The sequence below is a fragment of the Crocuta crocuta genome, unplaced genomic scaffold (genome assembly GCF_008692635.1).
Source record: "Crocuta crocuta isolate KB4526 unplaced genomic scaffold, BGI_CrCroc_1.0 scaffold167, whole genome shotgun sequence".
NCBI lineage: Eukaryota > Metazoa > Chordata > Mammalia > Carnivora > Hyaenidae > Crocuta > Crocuta crocuta.
The window spans coordinates 9,294,929-9,319,568 of NW_027532406.1; the positions used below are offsets into that span (position 1 = coordinate 9,294,929).

At 35.7% G+C, this 24,640-nt stretch overlaps 1 protein-coding gene across 1 annotated transcript in view; it reads left to right on the forward strand.

The window, feature by feature from the left end:
- CTNNA3 (catenin alpha 3) overlaps positions 1 to 24,640 on the forward strand; it is a 1,601,461-nt gene that overhangs the window by 1,460,377 nt on the left and 116,444 nt on the right. The window lies entirely within an intron of this gene.

Genomic DNA, 24,640 nt, shown 5'->3' on the forward strand with positions numbered 1-24,640 from the left:
CTCAACATCCAAAAAATAAATAATCCAGTGGAGAAACGGGCAGAAAACATTAGTAGACATTTTTCCCAAGAAGACATCCAGATGGCTAACAGACACATGATGAGATGCTCAACATCACTCATGATCAGAGAAATACAAATCACAACCACGATGAGATACCACCTAATATCTGTCAGAATGGGTAAAATTAACAACACAAGAAACAACAGGTGTTGGTGAGAATCCGGAGAAAAGGGAATCCCTTTGCACTATTGGTGGGAATGCAAACTGGTGCAGCCATTCTCAAAAACAGTATTGAGGTTCCTCAAAAAGTTAAAAATAGAATTACCTTATGATTCAGCAATTGTACCCATAGATGTTTACCTAAAGTATACAAAAATATAGATTAAAAGGGTACAAGCACCCCAATGTTTATAGGAGCATTATAAACCATAGGCAAACTGTGGAGAGAGCCCAAATTTCCATCAGCTGGTGATGTGATAAAGAAGATATGGTATATATACAATGGAATATTACTCAGCCATCAAAAAAAGAATGAAATCTTACCATTTGAAATGACATGGATAGAGCCAGTATATTATTCTAAGCAAAATAAATCAGTCAGAGAAGGACAATACCATATGATTTCATTCATTCTTAAATGTGGAATTTAAGAAACAAAACAGATGAACAAAAGGAGAAGGAAAGAGGAAAACAAATCTTGAGAACCTCTTAAAAATAGAGAACAAAAACTGAGGGTTGATGGAGGGAGGAGAGTGGGGGAATGGCTAGATGGGGGAGGGGTATTAAAGAAGGCTCTTGTTATGATGAGCACTGAGTGTTGTATATTAGTGATGAATCACTGATTTCTACTTTTGAAACCAATATTGTATTGCATGTTCACTAACTAGAATTTCAATAAAATTTTGAAAAATAAAATGAAGGTTGAAAAGACAGTATAGTTTTGATAATTCTCAGTTTGTGGATATTTTTGTTTGAATAGCTTCACTGAATGGTGAAAGAGAAAAACAGTCTTATTAAAAGAAGTGGATGAGAAATTAACTGATGAAAAATTAAAGGCACTAAACATAGTAACTTAAAGGAGGCAAATAGTCAAGACAAGATTTTGAAATTTCTGGAGGCAAAAAGGAAATGGAGAGGGATAGAATGAAATTGTAAAAAAGGAATGAAAAGCTGTAACCATAAAATGAGATAGTTAAGTAGGAGCATAAGCCGTGAGAAATAGGGAAAGCAAGGAAACAAGAAAGCAAGAAAGAGGAAGGAAAAAGGAAGAAAAACAGATATGAGGATAAACCTGCATGAATTTAAATAGCTGTTACTTCTAGTCTCAGCTGGAATGTTCCATCATGGAATCCCTTCTTGGCTATCCAATATAAAGATGTCTGTCCCCTCCAAACTTGTCTCTCTGTATCATAAGATCCTGTTACTTTCTTTTTAGCACTTATCACCTCCTGAATTTTTTAGTTTATTTATTTATATATTCCCTGCCTCTATATCCTTAACAGGGTATAAGATGTATAAAAGTATGAAATTTGACTTTATTGCTTTATACCCAGAACTTATAACAACCTCAACAGTATATATGTAAAGAAGCTATATATACTACAATATGCGTACATATAAGTATAAATGACTGTATTTAATATATACTGGTTGAATGGGTTAGGAACTAAAAATAATTTATATTTATTAATAAATTAAAAAGAAAAAATTACAACTTGAATTCAGATGGAACTAAGAATAAACAAACAAAAACTCAAACACACCAGTAAAGTAACATGTTTAAACTCTTGAAATAAACTCTTTTTGATTTTTATTTATTTTTAATTCATTTTATTAATTCAACTGTAATCAATATACACTGTTACATTAGTTTTAGGTTTACTATTTAGTGATTCAACAATTCTAACATTGTTCAGTGTTCATCATAATAAGTGTACTCTTAAAATCATTCTCACCTATTACCCATCCTCCCACCCATCTCAACTCTGATAATTCTTTATAGTTTATTTTCTACATTTTAGAGTTGTGTTCTTGTTTGTATCTTTTCTACTTTGTTTTGTTTCTTAAATTCCACATTTAAGTGAATTCATATGGTCTTTGTCTTACTCGGTCTGACATATTTCATTTAGCTTTATACCCTATAAATCCACCCATATTGTTGCAAATGGCACGATTTTATTCTTTTGTACAGAGGAGTAATAAATATTCCATTATATGCCACATCTTCTTTATCCATCCATCAGTGAGGGAGGAGTTGCCTTCAAATCTTGGCTATTGTAAATAATGCTTCAATAAACATAGAGGGACATATCTTTCTTAGTTAGTGTTTTCACTTTCTTTGGGTAAATACATAGTGAATTGTTGGGTCATAGGATAGTTCTATTTTTAATTTTTTGAGGAATCTCTATACTCTTTTCCAGAGTGGCTGCACCAGCATGCATTCCAAACAATGCATTGGGGTTTATTTTAATTCACATCATTACCAATACATATTTCCTTTCTTTTCTTTTTTGTTTTAGCCAATATGACAGTGAATCCTACTGTTTTTGTTTCTCTCTTAAGCCATAAATAGATCTTAAGTGTTAAACACTAAAGATTTTACTTTTTAATGCCCATGTGGCATTAGGAGGAAACATACAGTCAGGGGAGCTGGAAGTCAGAGCCTTGCAAAAGCCAAGAACTGTGCCTCTAGAAAGGAAACTAGAAATATTTCCACAGACCAGACTGAAGGAGCAAAAGAAAGAATTTTTTTTCCTTGGAATCTGAGTCTATAAAGGTCATTTTAGAGAAACAAAGACCCCAGGCACATGACTTATTAAACTAATGAATCTCAAATTACATTATCAGAAATACTATCTTCAAAGTAAACAATTAAAATGTAAGAAACAATGATGCATAAAGAAATCAGAAAATCTACTGGTGTATTTAAATAAGCCTTTGCAAGGAAATAACAATGACACTAGGAAAGACTATTTGAAATGACCACACTGTAACATGTAATTACTGGAGATCAGAGTTAAATAGTTTACTTTTATATTCATGGAGAATTTATAACATTAACATTATACTTTGTTACATAAAAATGTATATGATTTTTTTTTCATTTCTGAGGAATCTCTAAAATAAAATTAGCATATCACTAGATGTAATTAATGTAGAAAGGTTAGAAGTTAGAAAGTAAAAATAAAATTAGAAAAGAAGATGGGAGTGCATGTAAAAAATGTAAACATGTTATAATAATGATAGATATTTATAATAGGTAAATGCAGTAAGCTTAGTTGTTAAAAAAATATGAGTACAACAATACCATACTAACAGAAGTAAAAAAAAAAAATCTATCATTTTTACATAGAGGAATATAGGAATCTTTTGGAGGAGGAAACCTCTCTCCAAAAGAGGAAGGAAATGTTGATAAGCACTAAATAATATACAGAACAGTCAAATCTCTGTATCATATACCTGAAATTAATATAACACTGTCTGTGAATGACACTGGAAATAAATTTTTAAAAATAAAATAAAAAATTAAAAAGGAAGGAAATGTTTGAGTAAATAAAGGGAATTTGAGGAAATAAATGCCTACTGACTTCTATTTGAGAGGTAATGTCAAATGTGAAATATGAGAAAGTATAAAAAGGCAAATGTAGAATGAGAGCTTGGATAAAAAAAAAAAAACAGCGACAGATCTGGATTATAATAGGTAGTCAACCTGGGCATCTGGGTGGCTCAGTTGATAAAGCATCTGATTTCAGCTCAGGTCATGATCTTACTGTCGGTGAGTTTGAGCCCCTTGTCAGGCTCTGTGCTGACAGCTCAGAGCCTAGATCCTGCTTCGGATTCTGTGTCTCCTTCTCTCTCTGTCCCTCCCCTACTCACACTCTGTCTCTCTCTCTCTCAAAAGTAAATAAATCTTTAAAAAAATTTTTAAAAAGAGGTAGTCAACCAATAAGATCATTCATCTATTCATTTGGCCATTCGTTTATGGTTCCGCACCGTTTGAAACCTAAAATATTCAGTAGGAACAGAGCAAAGATATTTTCTTTTCACATGTTCTTAGAAAACTAGAAAATTGGATTTATCTAAATTCCTATGATGGAAACAAATTTACAGCAGGATCCAAGGGGGTGAGAGAATGGTAACTCTTAAAATAACTGACGAGGACCTTGAGGGGAAGATGGTGGAGTAATAGGAGGACCCTATGGTTGTCTCATCCCTCAAGCACAGCTAGATAAATACCAGATCATTCTGAACACCCAAGATATCTATCTAGGACTAAACTAGAGAGAGAGAAAAGGCCACATTGTGGAAGTCAAGAGGTGTGGAGATGTGATTTCGGGGGAGAAAAGAATCACAGGTGCTTCAGAAGGGAAGGAGCTGTGATCACAGAAAGAGGAGAGAGAGAGAAACAGAGAGAGAGAGAGAGGAGAGAGAGAGAGAACAGCACACAGGGGATTATACAAGAAAAACACTTCCCCAAAACCATTAACTGACAAAAGGAGAGGGGCTGATTATTGTGAATTTTTACAACTAGTGAAACTCAAAGACTGAAGTTTTAGGAGTCCATGCCATGGATGGTGTAGAGCCCAATGGGTGCAAGGTTTCTACTGTGGAGAAGGAGAGCGGAGGCACAGGAGCAGACAGTGTGATCTGAGGATCCCCTGAGATGCACTGGGAGAGATATTTCCCCCTTGGAGTGCATCTGAGAGAGGTGACATTGCCCATTAATGTACAAAAGAGCCAATGGGCACCATTATGCTACCCTGTTCCTTAGCATAGTGGCAGAGATATCTGCTGAGGGCAGCTAACCTGGACACTCACCTTTTGCTGCACTTTATTCTAAACTCCAAGCCCCTAAGTTTTTGGTACAACTGCCCTTTTAGGACAAACTGATAGCCCCTGTGCTGCTAGGCCCCTCCTGGAGGACAAGCATGGATCCATATATGCCATATCTCTAAAATTTGGAGTTTTGAAACTTAGCTGGTGTGCCTGAGTTAAAACACAGGCACACCGAGTGTTTCTGGAAGGGAAGATGGCAGCAGGCTCAGATACAGACAGGATGAAAACAGGGATCTGAGGGACACATGGGACAAAAGAGGGATGATTATTTGTTCTTCTGTGAGGGTTTCCTAGACAGCAGCAGCCACGAGCTCTCCTCTATGGGGATGAGGGAGAGGGCTGATCGCATTTTCCCCCATCCATCAGTATGGACTTACTTTGGTGAGCAGCACAGGGCCCAACTCGGAGGCCTGGGCTGCTTACACCAAGCTCTGCTCTGCTGCACTTTGCAGGTGCTTCTTTCCTAGGGAAAGTGTGCCTGAGAACAAGAGCAGTGACCCTCTTCCCCTACACAAATCCTCCCCTCCACACACCAAGAGTGTCCTACAAAGAGTCCCACAAAGCTTCAGCTCTAGTGGAAATAGAATCAGGCATCTTTTAACAGACAGACCACAGATCATCTAGTTAAACCTTGCCACATTCTAGACAGGTCCAAACAGTCCCCAGTGCAGGCAAGGAGAAACTTTGCAGAGAACTGACCTGAGGGAAAGAGCAGCCAAAACACAGCAGTAGATTGCACACAGATACATACACAAGATATGTATGTGTATCTTCCTGAAGCTCCAGGCCCTGAACAGTGTATTACCTCTTCCTAATAAAGCCATTACTCTCAGGATCAGGAAAAATATCAAGCTTTCCTGACACTCAGAAAAAGACAGAGACCTAGACAAATGCCAAGACAGAGGAATTAATCCCAAAAGAAAGAGCAGGAAAAGGTCATGGCCAGGGATCTAATGGAAACAGATATAAGCAGTTTGCCAGATCCAGAATTTAAAACAAGAGTAATAAAGATACTAGCTGGGCTTTAGGAAAGCATAGAAGACACCAGTATCTCTTATTGCAGAGATAAAGGACTTAACAACTAGTCAGGCCAAAATTTTAAAAAAATGCTATAAACAAGATTTGAAACTGATTGAATGTAATGAGCATAAGGATAAAAAAAACAGAGGAACAAACAAGTGATATAGAAAATAAAATTATGAAAAGTGACTAAGCATAAACAAGAAGAGAAGAAAACATTGGACATGAACGTAGACTTAGAGAACTCAGCAACTCCATAAAGCATAGTAATATTCATACTGTAGGAATCCTAGAAGAGAGGGAAAAGGGGGCATGCGGTTTATTTGAGCAAATTATAATTGAAAACTTCCCTAATGTGGGGAACGAAACAGACATCTAAATCCAGGAAATGCAAAGAACTCTCATCAAAATCAACAAAAGCAAGCTGACATCAAGGCATATCATAGTACAATTTGCAAAGTACAGAGATAAGCATCAAGGGAAAAGAACTCCCTATGTAACAAGGGAAGAGAAATCAGGTTAGCAGCAGACATTTCCACAAAACTTGGCAGGGGAGAAGGGAGAGCATGAAATATTCAATGTGCTGAATAGGAAAAATGTGCAGCCAAGAAAACTCTGTCCAGCGAAGGTGTCATTCAGAATATAAGAGATAAAGAGTTTCCCAACCAAATAAAAACTAAAGGAGCTTGTGACCTTTAAACTAGCCCTGCAAGAAATATTAAAGGGGATTGTTTAGTGGGAAATAACTACCAAAAGTGACGAAGACTAGAAAGAAGCAGAGAAAATCTCCATAAACACCATCTTTACAGATAATACAATAGTACTAAATTCATATCTATCAATAATCACTCTGAATGTAAATGGACTAAATGCTCCAATCAAGAAACATAGGGGAGCACCTGGGAGGCTCGGTTGGTTAAGTGCCTGACTTCAGCTCAGGCCATGATCTCAGTTTGTGAGTTTAAGGACTGTGTCAGTCCCTCTCTCTCTGACCCTCCCCTGCTCACGCTGTCTCTCTCTCTCTCTCCTAGAAATAAATAAATAAATAAATAAAAATTAAAAAAGAAATTAAAAAGAAAAAAAGGACTGTGTCAGGTTCTGTGTGGAGAGCTTGGAGCCTTGAGTCTGCTTCAGATTCTGTTTGTGTGTCTGTCTCAAAAATAAATAGACATTAAAAAAAAGAGAGAGACACATAGGCTATTGGAATGTATTAAAAAACCCAAGATTTATCTATATACTGCCTTCAAAAGATTCATTTGAGACCTAAAGTCACCTACAGATTGAAAGTAAGGGAACAGAGAACCACTTATCATGCTAATGGATGTAAAAAGAATTCTGGAGTAGCCATACTTATATCAGACAAACTGGATTTTACAACCAGTGGTTGTAACAAGAGATGAAGAAGTGCAGTATATCATAACAAAGGTGTCTATCCAACAAGAAGACCTAACAGTTGTAAATATTTATACTCCCAACTTGAGAGAGCCTATGTAATTAATAAAAACATTAAGAAATTTATTGATCATAGTACAATAATAGTAGGGTACTTTAACACTCCACTTATAGCAATGGACAGATCATCTCAGCAAAAAATCAACAAAGAAACAATGGCTTTGAATGACACACTGGACCAAGTGGTTTTAAGAGATATATTAGAACATTTCATCCTAAAGCATCAGAATACACATTCTTTTTGAGTGCACATGGGGCATTCTCCAGAGTAAATGGCAAATAAGGTCACAAATCAGTCTTTGATAAATACAAAATGACTGAGATCATACCATGCATATTTTCTGACCACAAAATTATGAAACATGAAATCAACAATAAAAAAATTGGAAATACCATAAGTATACGGAGGTTAAAGAACATACAAGTAAATAATAAATGTAGTAACAAGAAAATTAAAGAAGTAAAAAAAAATACATGGACAAATGACAATGAAACCACAACAGTCCAAAACTTTTGGGATACAGTAAAAGTGGTCATAAGAGGGAACTATATAGCAATATAGGTCTATCTCGAGAAGCAAGAAAAAAAGCTCAAAACACAACCTGATGTTACACCTAAAGGAGCTATAAAAAGAACAGTAAATGAAGGCTAAAGCCAACTTAAGGAAAATAATAAAGATTAGAGAAGAAATAAATGATATAGAAAAAAAAAAGTAGAACAGAGCAATGAAACCAGGAACTGGTTCTTTGAAAGAATTAACCCCCTAGCACAACTTATAAATAAGAAAAGAAAAAGGACCCAAATATATAAAACTTTAAATGAGAGAGGAGAGATCACTCCCAACACCACAGAAATACAATTATAAGAGAATATTATGAAAACTAACATCCAGAAATTGGGCAATCTGGAAGAAATGTGTAAATTCCTAGAAATATATATAATACCAAAACTGAAACATGAAGAAATAGAAAATTTGAACAGATTGATAGCCAGCAAAGAATTGAATCACTTATCAAAAACCTCCCAACAAATGGAAGTCCAGGGCCAGACAGCTTACTAGGGGAATTCTACCAAACTGTTCAAGAAGAATTAATACCTACTCTTTTTTTTTTAAGTTTATTTATATTGAGAGAAAGAGAAAGAGGGCAAGCAGGGGAGGGGCAGAGATAGAGGGAGAGAGAATTCTTAGCAGGCTCTGCAATGTCTGCACAGAGCTGCACGTGAGCCAAAATGAAGATTCGGACACTTAACCAACTGAGCCACCCAGGTACTGCAATACCTATTCTTTTCACACTGTTCATAAAATATAAATAAAAGGAAAACTTTGCAAACTCATTCTATGAGACTAGCATTACCTTTATTCCAAAACCAAAGACTCCACTAAAAAGAATTATAGTCCAATATCCCTGATGATCATGGATGCAAAAATTCTCAGCAAAATAACAGCAAACCAAATCCAACAGTACATTAAAAGAATCTTTCACCAAGATCAAGTGTGATTTATTCCTGGGTTCCAAGGATGGTTCAATATTTGCAAAGAAATCAATAGGATATACCACATAAATAAAAGAAATGATAAGAATCATATGATCTTATCAATAGATGCAGAAAAAGCATTTGATAAAATACAGCATGCATTCTAAATAAAAACTCTCAATGAAGTAAGGACAGTGGAACAGTGGGAACATATCTCTAAGGACCATATATGAAATACCTAAAGCTAATAATGCTTGATGGAGAAAAAAAAAGAGAGCTTTTCCTTTATGGTCAGGAACAAGACAGGGATGTCACTCTCACCATTGTTATTTAACATAGTACTGGAAGTACTAAACTCAGCAATCAAACAACAGAAAGAAACAAAAGGAATCCATAATGGCAAGGAAGAAGTCAAACACTTATTATATATGGACGACATGATACTCCATATAGAAAATTTGAAAAACTCCACCAAAAAATTGCTAGAACTTATTTACAAATTAAGTAAAGTCACAGGATACAAAATCCATGTAGATGAATCTATTGCATTTCCATACACCAATGATGAAGCAGTAGAAAGAGAAATCTAGGAATCAATTCCATTTTGGTGCAATTGCACCAAAAACCGTAAGATACCTAGGAATAAACCTAACCAAAGAAGAAAAATATCTGTAGTCAGAAAACCATAGGACACTTATTAAAGAAATTGGAGATGACACAAAGAAATGGAAAAACATTCCATGCTCATGGATTAGAAGGAGAAATATTATTAAAATGTCTATAAACCCAAAGTAATCTACACATTTGATGCAATTGCTATCAAAATACCACCAACAGTTTTCATAGAGATGGAACAAACAATCCTCAAATTTGTATGGAACTACAAAAGACCCCACATAACCAAAGCAATTTTGACAAAGGAAAACAAAGCTGGAGGCATCATAATTCCAGATTTCAAGCTATATTACAAAGCTATATTCATCAAGAGAGTCTGGCACTGGCACAGAAACAGACACATAGATCAATGGAACAGAATAGAAAACCCAGAAATGGACCCACAACTATATGGCCAACTAATCTTCAACAAAAGATGCTTAACACAAATAAAAAACATGATGAGATACCATCTCACACTTTTGGGATTGACTAAAATTAACTACACAAGAAACAATGGATTTTGGTGAGGGTGCAGAGAAAGAACACTCTTAACACTGTTGGAGGGAATGGAAGCTACTGCAGCCACTCTAGAAAACAGTATGAAGTTTCCTCAGAAAGATAAAAATGGAACTACCCTACAATCCAGCAATTTCACTACAGATATATACCCAAAGATATATTGGGTCACATGCACCCAATATCTGCGGCAGCATTATCAACAATAGCCAAATTATGGAAAGAACCTAAATGTCCTTTGACTAATGAGTGGATAAAGAAGATGTGGTATATATGTAAAATGGAATGGGGCCCTTGGGTGGCTCAGTTGGTTAAGCGTCTGATTTTGGCCCAGGTCATGATTTCATGGTCTGTGGCTTCAAGCCCCATGTCAGGCTCTGTGTTGACAGCCCTGAGCCTGGAGCTTGCTTCGGATTCTCTTTCTGCCCTTACCCCTCAAAATAAATAAACTTAATAAAAGAGAGATGGAGTCAAAACATAAGAGAGACTCTTAACAATAGAGAACAAATTGAGGGTTGTTGGAAGGGAGGTGGGCAAGGGATAGGCTAAATGAGTGATGGGTATTAAGGAGGGCACCTCTTGTGATGAGCACTGGGTATTATATATAAGTGATGAATCACTAAATTCTACTCCTGAAACTAATATTATACCATATGTTAAGTAACTATAATTTAAATTAAAAACTTGAAACATGAAAAAAATAAATGAAATGAAATAACTGGCTGTGCTCAGACTGGGAAAGAAAGGAAATAAGGCTAAAATATAGAAAAAAAAGTGGAAAGGTGAGGATATGTCACCAACCAGGTGGTAAGGATACAGACTTCAGGGCAGTTTTTCCTGTTCTGCATCTGTTTTGCTCCCAAATGAATACATGTTCTATTGTTACATACTTTGAATCACATCGGAAAAGAATGCTGAACTATGTTTTTGGAAAGGATGCTCAGTGACTTTGAGGGCTTTGTAACCTGCGACTATGGTGTTAGAAGAGGATTCACAACTCCACAGAGTGGTAATTCATTGGAAAATAGCACATTTCTTGTTTTACAAAAGCTAAACAACCCAACTTTCTCACAATCTATAGGTGTCACTGCCAAAGGCATCCACAGAACAGGAATACTATGTGTTCAAATTGCAGGAAAAGGAAGAGTAGCAAAATTGAATGTTGAACCCTGATCATCTTTTGCACTTGAACTCAATCTGGATTCAGTTTCATTTTAGTTCATTTAAACTGTGATAAATCTCCAATTGTTTTAAAGTGGATAAAACCTTGTTTTTTACTCCTTTTTTACTCCCAGTTCTAAGAGTTGGTTTTTTTCAGACACTACAATGTTTTTCTGAGCCTTATTTTAACAGTTTTATATATAGGCTATTCCTTAGTTCCACCCACATCACACTTCTTTCACTGCAGCTGTTTTACCTTATTTGTAATGGGACCCATGAGAACAGGGGCCATAGTTGGAAGTACAGTATTTATGAACAAGTAGTCGATGTACATACAGTACGCTCTCTGTCCCACACATAGAATTTAAGTGGTTCTATATTTTTTAAAACAATTATATATATATATATATATATACATTATTTTTTCTAGAGTACCACTGAATATTCTAATTTGCTTCAACTTCTATTTTATTATCAATAAGAGGCATAATAATAGTAAGCTTTGATGAATGCTTAGTGTGAATGACACTCTGAAAAATATATATGTTTTCTCATTTGTATCTTCAGTAGATTTTGATTATTATATTCTCCATTTTGTTATTAAAGAAACTGTGATTCATAGAGGTCAATTCAGTTGCTCAACGATACATAAATGAAATTGAATTTGAATCGAAGTTGGTCCAACTTCAGAATCTGGGTACCTACTCATTGTACTGCAAGTCTTTATTCATGTGTGAAACACAGAATGGGATCCAGTCCTTTTCCCAAAGGGAAAACAAAAGACACATTGGAAATAATAACAGTTGTGTAACGCAGTATATTCTTTTAGCTGTAAATCATTAGGATTTCAGAAGAGGGGAGTTATCATTGGGCAATAGAGTAAGCAGAGAGCAAAAGTATTAACAAGTAGGGTTTGTATTAGAATTTGGATGAAAGATGGGGATGAGATTGTGGAAGGAGATGATAAGTGAAAAAACCCACAAAAGTGGGAGCTAGAAGATGGGAATGAGTCAGATCCATTTGGGAGGTCTCTAAGAAAACTATATAAGTACAACATGAAGAAAGTGATAGATTAGAAAAAGACCTTAAAAATGGAGAAGAGTTTTTGTTGTGGTGTTTTTTTTTTTTTTTAGGAAGTACAAAATGGGGAACTATTCAAAACTTGTGATCATGACAGTGGCATGACAGAAGGAAAAGAAATCTAAGAATTACATTCAGGAAGAATGACAGCCCTTTTGGATGGTACTAGCAAAGACTCAACCCATGGGGGTCTAGCCACAATTGGGAGACCCATATAATTAGTCAGGCTTTGAAATTCTGGTATAGGCTAATAGAAATTTGGTCAATTTCTAGAAAGTACTATACCATGAGCTAGAAAAATTACTTCTATAAGACTTGAGATAGCCACTTCTGAGCTTGGCATAAGCCCTTTGGTATCCTGACCATTTAGTGCTTCATCCAGCTTTAACTGGAGACATGAAGATTTTAGTCAGATCGTGTGTGAGCAGTTACAAATAGAGTAAAGCATCTCTGTCACTACTACTGTGATACATTCATTCCAGGGCAGAAAAGTCAGGCATCAGTTTTTAAAACATGATTTTTCCTTGATAAAGGATCGTCTGCATAGTCACACAACATATGTTACATTATTACACTGAGCCTATGGCGTCTTCTCAAACTCAGCATCCCTTTGCTTCAGAATCTGGTTCTTTTTAGAATCAGACTTAAGGACTTTAGACTTGCTAGAGGAAAGTAAGCTTTTCCCCTTGTACTGATTAGTTTCCTCGGGAAGCATCTTCTAAATTCCCACCTGGAAGGTAAGGACTCTGGAAGCAGAGGTGCAGAGGGTGGAATGACTGATAGTATTTCTATTTAGGATCAAGCATTAACACATTCACTCAATACCCCTGTTATCAGTAAAAGGTACTCTACCTTTTAAATAAGTCTAACGACCTCCAACAAAAGACTTTATTTTACCCTCTTCAAAGAATAATCTCTAGACTCGTCTAGAAGTAAGGAAGAAGCCAATGTTCAATGGTGGAGAATAGGTGAAAGGACTGAACTACCTTTTTCATCTCTCCCTTTTACTTCAAATTCCAGTGAAGTATGAATCTATCTGTTTAAAATGATTTAATCATTCATTTTCCCACTTCTGGTTTGGGCTCTGGCTTTTTCAGGTTGACCAGATTATTTCTCACTTGGCATCTGCCTTCTAGTTTCCTAATAGTTCTTGCTGTTGTCTCTTGTCCCTTTATGTTCTTTCCATCCTAGAATGTTTAGGTCTCTGAAAAAAAAATGCATCTGTAGTTTTAGTGGGACTTGGAGGAGGAGAAAAATTATATACATGTGACAAGCTGTCAGCTTCACCCAGAAGCCCCAGGAGGATTTATTAGTGTTGTGAAAGTTTTCTCTTTATGATATTTAGAGTTTAGATTATTTATTAATGTTTTCTTCATAAATTGTGCCCCCTATTCCTTTTCTTACCTCAGGTACATTTTGTCCAAGCAGTATCTAGACTCAACCTAAACAGTTCCCACATTTCATGGTTTATATAACACTTTAGAACATCTAATTCTTTTCCTCATCTGAACAGGAGACAGGCTCTAAGTAGAACTTTCTAGATATTTAATTGTATCTTGTATGATCACTTAGGATGTGTTTTTTTTTTAATGTTTATTTTTTAGGCAAAGAGACAGACAGCACTAGTGGGGGAGGGGCAGAGAGAGAGAGAAAGAGAAGGAGACACAGAATCCAAAGCAGGCTCCAGGCTCTGAGCTGTCAGCACAGAGCCCAAAGTGGGGCTCAAACTCAGGAACTACAAGATTATGACCTGAGCAGAAGATAGACACTTGATCGAATAAGCCACCCAGGTGCCCCTCTTAGGATATTTCTTAAATGAGGCTGAAAATCTATGAGAAAAAAGATAAAAAATAACTCCTCTGTAAATAAGAAATGAAACCCATCATATTCATATTTGTTAAATACGATTTCTAAGGGTGGATCAATTTTAATTTCAGTATTAATAAAGTTTAAAAAATTGAAAAAACTTAGATAAAAGTAATACTGCTTTAAGCACTATTATTTTTTAAAAAACCTTTTAACATTTATTTTTGAGAGAGAGAGAGACAGAGTGTGAGTGAGGAAGGAGAAGTGAGAGAGGGAGACATAGAATCTGAAACAGGCTCTGAGCTGTCAGCACAGAGCCCTATGAGGGGTTCAAATCCGTGACCTGCAAGATCATCACCTGAGCCAAAGTCGGACACTCAACTGATTGGGCCACCTAGGCACTCCGCATTATTGTTTTTTAATCTATTAATTCAAAATATATACCAGGAGGGGCGCCTGGGTGGCTTAGTCGGTTGAGGGTCTGACTTTCGCTTAGGTTATGATCTCGCGGTCCGTGGGTTCGAGCCCCGCGTCGGGCTCTGTGCTGACTGCCAGCTCAGAACCTGGAGCCTGTTTCAGAGTCTGTGACTCCCTCTCTCTCTGACCCTCCCCTGCATGCTGTCTCTCTCTCTCTCCTAGAAATAAATAAAAATATTTAAAAATATATATATATAGATACCAGGAGGTATACCTACCCTCATCAAATTTTATATTTTAAGACACAATGTGATGTCAGTTTTTATTTTTAAAAATGATGTATTGTTTTGACAAAATTGTAGGCTTGTGTAGACTTTCTTCTGTTGGTTCATATTCTGATCATCTACTGAATATCAAGCATTTTCCTTGGTGTTACTGCAGACACACCAATTTCTCCAGTGGAGGACTTGGAGCTAGGGCTGCATGAAATATAATGGAAGAGGCGAGGAGAATACAAAGATGGGCAGCGAAGCAGAGAGGTGAAAGGAAAAGGCTTAACGGAATGATAACAGATAGAAGTAGCCATGATGGCAGCAGAAATTCAGCTTGAGAGACTACAAAATCTTGACAGAAGTTGAGATAGAAATAGAGAATGTAAAGATTTGTAAGGTCTTCTCACTGGGGCTGTTTATGCCCAAGCATATGAGAGGCGACCACAGTTGTTGAATGAAGATCTCTATTGAGCTGTTGACCAGACAACAGAAAAATGAGAAGACCTTTCATTATCAGATTGTCTGCATTGTTAGTTGCATTCTACTGGCCCAATTTGGTGTTTATGAGAATGATGTCCTAAAGAAAACTTTGGAGGGAAAAGGCTGCAGGAAATTTGTTTATTTACATGTCAAATCATATATGTTTTTTTCCTTTATCAAACTGACTCTATTTTTTTTCTGATACATCCTTCTGGAATTTTAAAGATTGATATTTATCAAAAAGAAAAAAGAACTACTTATAAACACTAACAGAGCACATTTTGATGATCTTTAAACTTAGATACCCTATTTGTTAATAGATACTACTTTTCTGGTATTGGACCAATCTTCTTGGGACAAATTTGGGTAATCATATGGTTATTCAAATGCCTATGAAATATTGCAGCTTGAAAATTTTCAGTTAGTGTTGTGAGTCCAACCATATGTATGACGAACATGGGAAAAATACAAGTTTTTATTTCATTTTCATTAGTTACCCAAGACGAATAATGCATGCTACATTTTCTAAAAGGTTTGAAACTGGTTTATCTTGTGTACATAATACTGCAATGAGCATTCTTTTTATTTTATATTTCTAAAATATTCCTAAGATGTTTTCAGAGTTGTGACCTGTTCCACTAGCTAAGTCTACCTTTCTACAAACAGGCCAGTTTTCTTAAGGCATTTTGTCCTTCTACCTATTTTAAGCATGGTCTGTTGCACTCAAGCATTAACCTAAAACACAGAGGAGGGTGTAGATCTAAAGGGCATGAGCCACTGAGCTCCCAGCTTTCCTTATATACAGGAGGTCCTAAGTAATGCCTGAGCAATGGGATGGGGGACAGGGGTGAGAGGGGTACTTGAAGATCATTCATCTGAAGGGAAAAGTAAAGAGCACTCATAAATACTCATGTAGAAATCATGTTGTATTTATCTACAGAAGAGGATTCTTTGGATGTCACAGCTGTAGAGTGATGGCAGGTAAAGTACTAGGTTTGGAAATGAAGATACATTTCTTCTTCTCACTTCATATACTTCCCCAAGGACAGAGGCTTGTGTTTAAGAAAACTTTTTGGCTCACCTTCTTTTTCTTTAAGATACTCTTCTGAGAGGTGGAACTGATCTCAGGTCTCAGGTCATGATCTCACAGTTCATGAGTTCAAGCCCTGCATAGGGCTCTGTGCTGACAGTGTGAAGCCTGCTTGGGTTTCTCTCTCTCCCTCTCTCTCTGCTCTTCCCCCACTCATTGGCAAAGTAAATAAATAAACTTTAAAAAAGTAAACAAAAAAGAGATATTTAAACAAATTCATGTGTTCTGTCTAACATGTTTTTGTTTGTTAAATATGGAATTTCTTTGCACATGATTTATTTTCTTTCTGAGGTAAAATATTTATGTCCTAAAATAATGTGTTCACAATGGCAGTTTAAATATTTAAGCCCACACAGCAAAAAGCGTAAGAAATATTGGTTAGTTTTACATTTTTTTCTTTTTAAAAACAGTCTTATGTCTTAGGATTTAAACTATAAAGGCAGAGAAATTTAATTTTCGCTTTATTTGATAGGACTACCTGAAGTTTCTCTCTCATATGTGTTAAATATACACATAAATATCTAGCAAATAATTGAAAATATAAAATATGCAGGTTATTTAAGATTTTAAAAAACATTTCTGGCTTTCCTAATAATAACTTGAAGGAGGCATTCATTTTATATTTGAAATAAATATCATATCATGGAAGAAGAGTTATTTTTCTAGATTCTACAATGATGGCTTACTTTTTTGTTGTTGTTGGGCATCATGTTAGAGCACTTAATAAGGTATTATCATTGTCCTTTCCATGAATATTCTCCCTCTAAGAATTTGGTTTGTTTTATATTGTGAAGTCTTAAATCACTGGAATCATTATTCAGTAACGCCAAGGAGAAACGCTTTAACATAAATAAGAATGATTCTGTATGCCAGTTATACTTACCTGATAAAAATTTACATATATTTTGACATAATATGTAATGGGCAAAAATTAATCTTATGTAAGATCTTAGTAATTGTTTATTAAAATTAACTGAATGTGAGGACATAGATACTCTTACCTGAAATTTGGCATCTCAGTGTCTGGCTGTAGTGAATTTATGAGGCAGCTATGTCCATTTCCAAGTTTCAAAACAGTTCCGTATTGTGTGACTCTGTAGAGATACAGGTGGACAGAGTTATATTCTGCATCATCTTAGAGCACAGGTGATTAAAGTATTAGAAATGCAGGAGCAAGCAAAGACAATTCAAATGAAAGCATACAAACACAATTTATTCAGAGCTTGCTATAGCAAAGGAGTCAGCTGTCATCACTTACTTTTGGCAGATGCTCAAAGGCAGATAGAGAACACAGAGAGCTTTAAAATGGGGAAAAAAAAAAGACTTCAAATGTCTGTGATTGGAGACTGTTGACACAGGGAAGATGCGGCCAGTCTACCTATATGCAGGCCATCGTATACAATTGGTTTGGGGAGCGTATTTTGCATTCTTTGATTGTTACTAAATTTAAAGTGAGGCAAATATAGGTGGTCCCACTGTCATTGTCAAAGTCCTGACCATTCCTGACTAGTTGCTATAGAACCTGTGATTTGGTCTCCTGACCTAGTTGCTGTGGTTTGTGGGTCAAATCTCTATTGTCATATTTAGTCTGGCCATTGTCCACTTACGTAGAAGTCTCTCAGAAATTTAACTGATAATAATTTCTTTGGGATAGTGACTATGGATAATTAAACAAGCAATATTGAATTAATTTTATATTTAAAAATATTTATTTTTATAGGAAAAACAATCTGCAATAATCTTTATCCTAAAACAATGGTCCAATGTGTTTAAAAGTAATAGGGTTAAAAAAAAGTAAACCAATAAAACATTCCAATAGAATGTCCAATAAAATATTCCAATAGAGGCTGTGAATATAACTAATTTTATCAGTCTTATTTCTGCTGTGTTTCAAGAGCTGTTCATTAGTGCAGTTTGGAGTTTATTTGCTCTTTACAGTACTTGATGAATATATCCTATAAATAGGAATCCCCCATCCCACATTTGGTATCTTAAATTCTCACTCCTATGTCTAATTTCCTCATTTCCAAAACTTTTATTGCCTAATTCTCAACCTTGTCATGGTCTCTTGTCTCAGATGCTTCCACTTTCCCCCAATTTGTTGTCATTTTATTTTTCTTTTCTTAGACAGCCTAGACCAATTGGCCTATACTCTCTCATGAAAATCTTGACTTCTCTCTTCATGACTAGATGAAACCATCCCTTGTCTTCTGTCTTTTACTTGGGCTTTCAGACTGGGAATTTCATCCTTTGTTTTCTTATGACCAGATGTGTTTTGGTATCATCCATGATTTTATATAGGAAGGGAGCCTCAGAGAGATACTAAATTCTTGTTACTCTGGTATGTAGTGTTTAGGTCATTTTTAATTTGGGGTGACAGGGATCCTCTCTTTAGTTAAATTCTCTTACTTTCTCTAAGTTTTGGGGTTCTTTTGAGCATTCCACCATAGTTACAGATATTTACTTCTACAGATTCCATCCCTCACTTGGGCTACCTTGAAAGCAATCTTTGATATTTACATTTTGTGGCCATATTCTGTAATTGTGAGTGGGAATTGATCTCAGTACCTGTATCTTGTCTGTCAGTCTCATTGACTAGGTCATTTATGCTTTGTCTTTCCCAAAAGGGCACTGATCATTCAGGTGCAATTGTATAAATAGTTATTATCAATATCACCGTAATTTCTATGACAGTTAAAACATGAGGTTGTTTTCTTTTGCTCATATAATGGCAGAGAAGGTCTTTAATTTTATATTCTTCATAGAAACTTACTCAGGGTTTTCAAATTTTTATATTTACTTTGTTAAATTATTTTTATCATAAATAGAATTTATATCATGAATTCAAATTCATGGACCTATATTAGAATCAAATATTTTTGTATATATATAATAACCATTGAAAAACAGAATAAGAAAGAAAAGAAGGGATCACCACAATTCCATTACTCCAGAGGCCAAAACATCCAGAGTTTTAAATTAGACAATATTGGCAATTAAATTTTTTAATGTTTATTTATTTTTGAAACAGTGAAAGTCAGAGCATGAGTGGGGGAGGGGCAGAGAGAAAAGGAGACACAGAATCCAAAGCAGGCTCTAGGCTCTGAGATGTCAGCACAGAGCCTAATGCGGGGCTCAAACCCATGAACTGTGAGATCGTCACCAGAGCCGAAGTTGGCCACTTACCCGACTGAGCCACCCAGGCACTCGAGCAATTAAATGTGCTTTTTTTTTCTTACAAATAGTTTATTGTCAAGTTGGTTTCCATATAACACCCAGTGCTCATCCCCACAAGTGCCCTCTTCCATGCCCTCCCTCCCCCCCCCCATCCATCAGTCCTCAGTTTGTTTCTCAGCACTCAAGAGTCTCTCATGGTTTGCCTCTCTCCCTTTCCCCCACCATTTCCCCCTTCTTCTCCCCCTTGTTCCTCAGTTAATTTCCTCCTAATCCTCCTATATGTGCAAACATATGATATTTGTCCTTCTCTGCCTGACTTATTTCACTCAGCATAACACCCTCAAGGTCCATCCATGTTGCTACACATGGCCAGATTTCATTGTTTCTCANATACAAAGCAAATGTTTTAAAAGGGAGAGGTGAACTTGAAGTTTTCCTTAGGAAAATGTCCTGAACCTCCCCAAATTCTATCATTATCTTCAAAGAATATTTCCTTATCTTCTACAGGGAAAAGCTAAAACTTCAGAGAAAGTTTCTGTCACATTTCTGACCTGATGGCATTGATAATATGCAAGAAAAATAGAAATGAAAGCAAATTATTTGTAGGAGTAAAAGTATTAAATATATTATTTTGCCCTTTGAACATTAAAAGTTGTTTTACTCACATATATAGGGAACTTATTCAAACTTGTTTTAAGAATAATTTATTATAAGCATTTGGGACCTATAAATGTTTTTAAGTTCATTAACATATCATGACCTTGGAAAAAGAAGCTGAACTAATTCATGTAAGGTATTTCATGGTATTTTTGAGTTTTCATTTTAAACAAATACTAAAGCTACCTGGGGATTATTTTTCATGTAATTGTTTGAAGGCAAAACAAAATACAGTGATATAAAGGCCAAGAAGCTATTAAGAGAAGTCAAAGATTCATTGAAATATTTGTTCATTCATGTATTCATTTATCTGTGCAGGTATTTAAAAATACTTAGTGAGCAGCTATCAAACACTGGGTTCTGTTCTTCATAGAAAAAACAAATTTTAGGGGCACCTGGGTGGCTTAGTCAATTAAAGGTGGTTCATGTCATGATTTTGTTGTTCATGAGATCCAGCCCCATGATGGGCTCTGTGCAGACATCATGGAGCCTGCTTGGGACTCTCTTTCTCTCCTCCTCTCTTTCTCTCTGCCTCTCCCCCACTTGTGCATGTGTGTGCTCTCTCTCTCTTTCCCTCCCTCCCTCTCTCTCAAAATGAATAAACATTTTAAAACTAGAAAGCAAAATCTATGTTTGGTTTTAATATCTACTCTCAAGGACTTGTAGAGATTGAGGGAGGAATAAATATCAGGATTAGGAACTCAGGAAGTGACCAGCTATGCACTGAGAATTAGTAAAGACTTCACAGAAAAGGAACTATTTGAACTCAGACTTGAAGAATTAGTGGGAGTTTCTCAGATAAAGAAGCAGAAAAGCACCTCAGAGAAGGAGTATGAAATGTAGGGCATGATTACAAAGGAAAGTGGCAGAGGACAGCACTGGTGTGAGTTGGGAGCAGATGATGAATGGCCTGGAATTGAACTTCAAGTCATAAAAGTCTGAGGATGTCAAATCTTTTAAGATGACTCTTATATTATATATGAAAGATAAGGGAAAATAATGGTGCTATTTTTAATGTAATATTAATTTAGGGGAAATATATCTTTGAATATATTTAGTTCAAATACAGATGTTTTGGATTTCTGATAAAATATACAAGTATAAATATCTCAATTGCTATTAGAAAGAGGAACTAGAGTTCACGGTAATATTAGGTACAGATCCAAATTTGGGAATTATTCTCAGAGAGATAATTGTTAAAGCTATGAGAGTCAATGAGCTTTTCAAGGTAGGCTGTATGAAAAGGGAAGAAAAGGAAACTATAGTCTGGATATTAGAGTCTATTTAAAAATTTAAAATATTATAATATCAAATATTCATTTAGTCTGTTTTTCCTTCATAAATTATTAAAGTGTTCTTGAGCATTGTCTATTCTTCTTATAGAAATGTGATAACATATAATTTTCATGATATTTTAATTTCTCAGAAATAGGATTATTTTATAGGTATATCATGGAATCTGTACAGACCCAACTTGCCATGTCTTTCTGGAAAACACAGCTGTACCTCCCTCACTGTGATCCCCCACCCTAGATTGGTGCTTAGTGGTCTAGAAAAAGATATACCCATATTTTCAGTAGTTCTTATATACAATAAAAACAGGAATGGAAATTTAACTTTGAATCTGTACCACAATACCTTCATCCACCTTGCAATGGAACTAAATAATAGCAACAGGATATGGGCAATGAAAATTTCTTTTCTATTTTATTTTTAAATAGAAGCTGGGGTGCCTGGATGGCTCAGTCAGTTAAGTGATACCTTTGGCTCAGGTCATGATCTCACTGCTCATGGGTTCAAGCCCCGTGTGGGGCTCTGTGCTGGCATCTCAGAGCCAGGAGCCTACTTCAATTCTGTGTCTCCCTCTCTCTCTGCCCCTAACCCCCTCATGCTCTCTCTCTCTCAAAAATAAATAAACATTAAAAAATTTTAAGTAGAAGCCAAAACATCTGATACTGTTAGAAGGAAGTTGCAGTAATATATCACTAGAGATACCAAAATAAAAATAAATACGGTTTGTATATTTTTTATCTGGCATTTAGCAATAAATATTGGCTTTGGAGTCCAGCACATGAGTCGAATCCTGACTTCATCACTAGATGTGTGTGTGTGTGTGTGTGTGTGTGTGTGTGTGTGGTGTGGACACATCACTTACTCTAATTCAACTTCAAAAAAAATGTTATTGTCTTTGAAACGAGGAAAGCAAAACCTACCTGCTATGTTTGCCATGAAGATGGTATCAATAATGCATATAAAATGCCTGGTGTTGAGTTAGGAGACAATAAATGTTGATGACTATTTCCAAATGACTTCATATTCTTTAAAAAGTAATGTGAATGGGCAAGAGAAAAAACCTTACGGGAGAATTGGTATGGTATTTTAAAGTCCTTACCTAATCCCACAAAACCAACATGGAGAGAACATGGGACACACCCACATGATCGATGGTGGGTGACTTAGAAAGTTTATAGTTGGGGCACCTAGGTGGCTCAATCAGCTAAGCATTTGACTTCAGCTCAGGTCATGATCTTCCAGTCTGTAAGTTCATGTAAGTTCAAGCCCCGTGTCAGGCTCTATGCTGACAGCTCAGAGCCTAGATCGTGCTTCATATTCTATGTCTCTCTCTCTCTCTGTCTCTCTCTCTCAAAAATAAATAAATAAACATTTTTTTAAAAAAGAAAGTTTATAGTCAACAGCTAATGGCATACATGTTGAAAACATTTTGGTCATAAAATGGCATGGACTCATCATTATAGATACTAATTTATTGTTTGATAATATTAAAAAGAAAGCCAAAGAATGAAGTACAGTTTAGATGATAGAGATCTTATAGGAAGAGGAGTAAGTTACATTCTTGCCAGAACTGAGGGAATACAAGTTCCTCAAGTAGCCATTTCTAAGAAATTTCAAAATAGACAAATATTTAAAGGTGCTGTTTTAAATAAGTGTAAAGGTTGGTTTGGTATGCTTTTGTTTTCTTTCTGGGTAAAAAATGTGATAATAAAGCAACAAAACTACATTAAAGATAAAGTAATCCTATTACATTTGTAATCTTACCATAGCTAACATCATGATATCCCTTGAGGTCTGGCTCCTACAAAATATTAGATTAGAAAGGGCAGATTCAAGCATTGCAGAAGTGTCAATTTGCCAGCTGGCCATCATGTGTTTGACGGGTGTTTAACAATGAGTATTGGCTGACCTCTGCTGAAGAACATGGATAGTATTTGGGTACCTGAGGCAACTGCAATCCACAAGTGAAAACACCATCTCTCAGATTTGTAATGGAATACCACGAGATGTCAAGGTGAGTCACATCACATAAATGTCACCTACTCTGACAGCATTCAGGACATCTGCCCGTGGTGCTTTTCTTCCAATTTTCTCCTTGTATAATGAAGCTACTCTAAGATGCCGGTGGGGACTGGCAGTCTTTTACAGTACACCGATAGAAATAAACATTTTATATTTTAAATCTGGCTCATTTGTTATAGCTTAGGGCAGATACTGAATCTCAATTACTCTTGATGAGAGCAAAACTCACTTTATACAGCTACACAGAAAAATGAACCTAAAAAAGGACATGAGTAGCTTTAAAGTACCCTCTATTTTTTTAGAGTTTTAAATGTCATTATTTATTATGTTTCAAGACTGTGTCTTCTTTTAGCAGTATAGCTTCACAGCAAAGCTGAGAGGAAGGTACTGAGATTTTCCATATACTCCATACCCAAGACCAAGACCAGCTAACCACTTTCCATTATCAACAACCCCTACCAGAGTGATACATTTGTTACAATGAATGAACCTCCACTGACACGTAATTATCTCCCAAAGTCCATAGTTTACATTATTTATAGTACTCTCTTGAAGATGCATTCCCAGTGGAACTGCTGAATTGGGGTTTTATATTTGTCCATTATTTTTAGTAAAGATAGATAATTTTAAGTTATCATTTTTAGCAAATTCTATATTCTAACAAGCAGACCAACAGTCTAGCATTTACAAGACATTCTCTAATATATTTCCAAATCATAATTTTTTTTTTTTTACTTTTTCTTGTCTATAGGGTTTTGCTTATTTTTGGTTTTTTGTCTTAAATGCCCTTTCTTTAGTACTGTGATTAAATCATTTGTCTTTCTTTAATTATTCTGGACTCTCTCCTTTTTTCTTCTACTCCAGATGGCTACTTTATGTTTGCTGATTTCCATGGCAAGTACTTGTCAACACACTTCTGGTTTCGTTTCTTCTACTCCTTTGTGCTCAATTTATTGGATTACATTTGTCAGTTTTGTCTTTTTTTTTTTTCATGGTCTGCTTCTCTTACCTTGTCCTGTAATAGTCTTATTGTCCAGCCTTCCATTCTGTTTATTTTTCTACCCTTCTCCTATTTTTCCTTTCACCCTTGGTATCTTCCATGTGACCATCTTTATCAATATCTAATCAGTAATTCTTCCCCTTTATTTTTCCTCTTTCATTCTTTTTACATCCCTTTTACAGGGACTTGCTTTTATGCCATCTAGGCCATCCCTTTATCCTTACA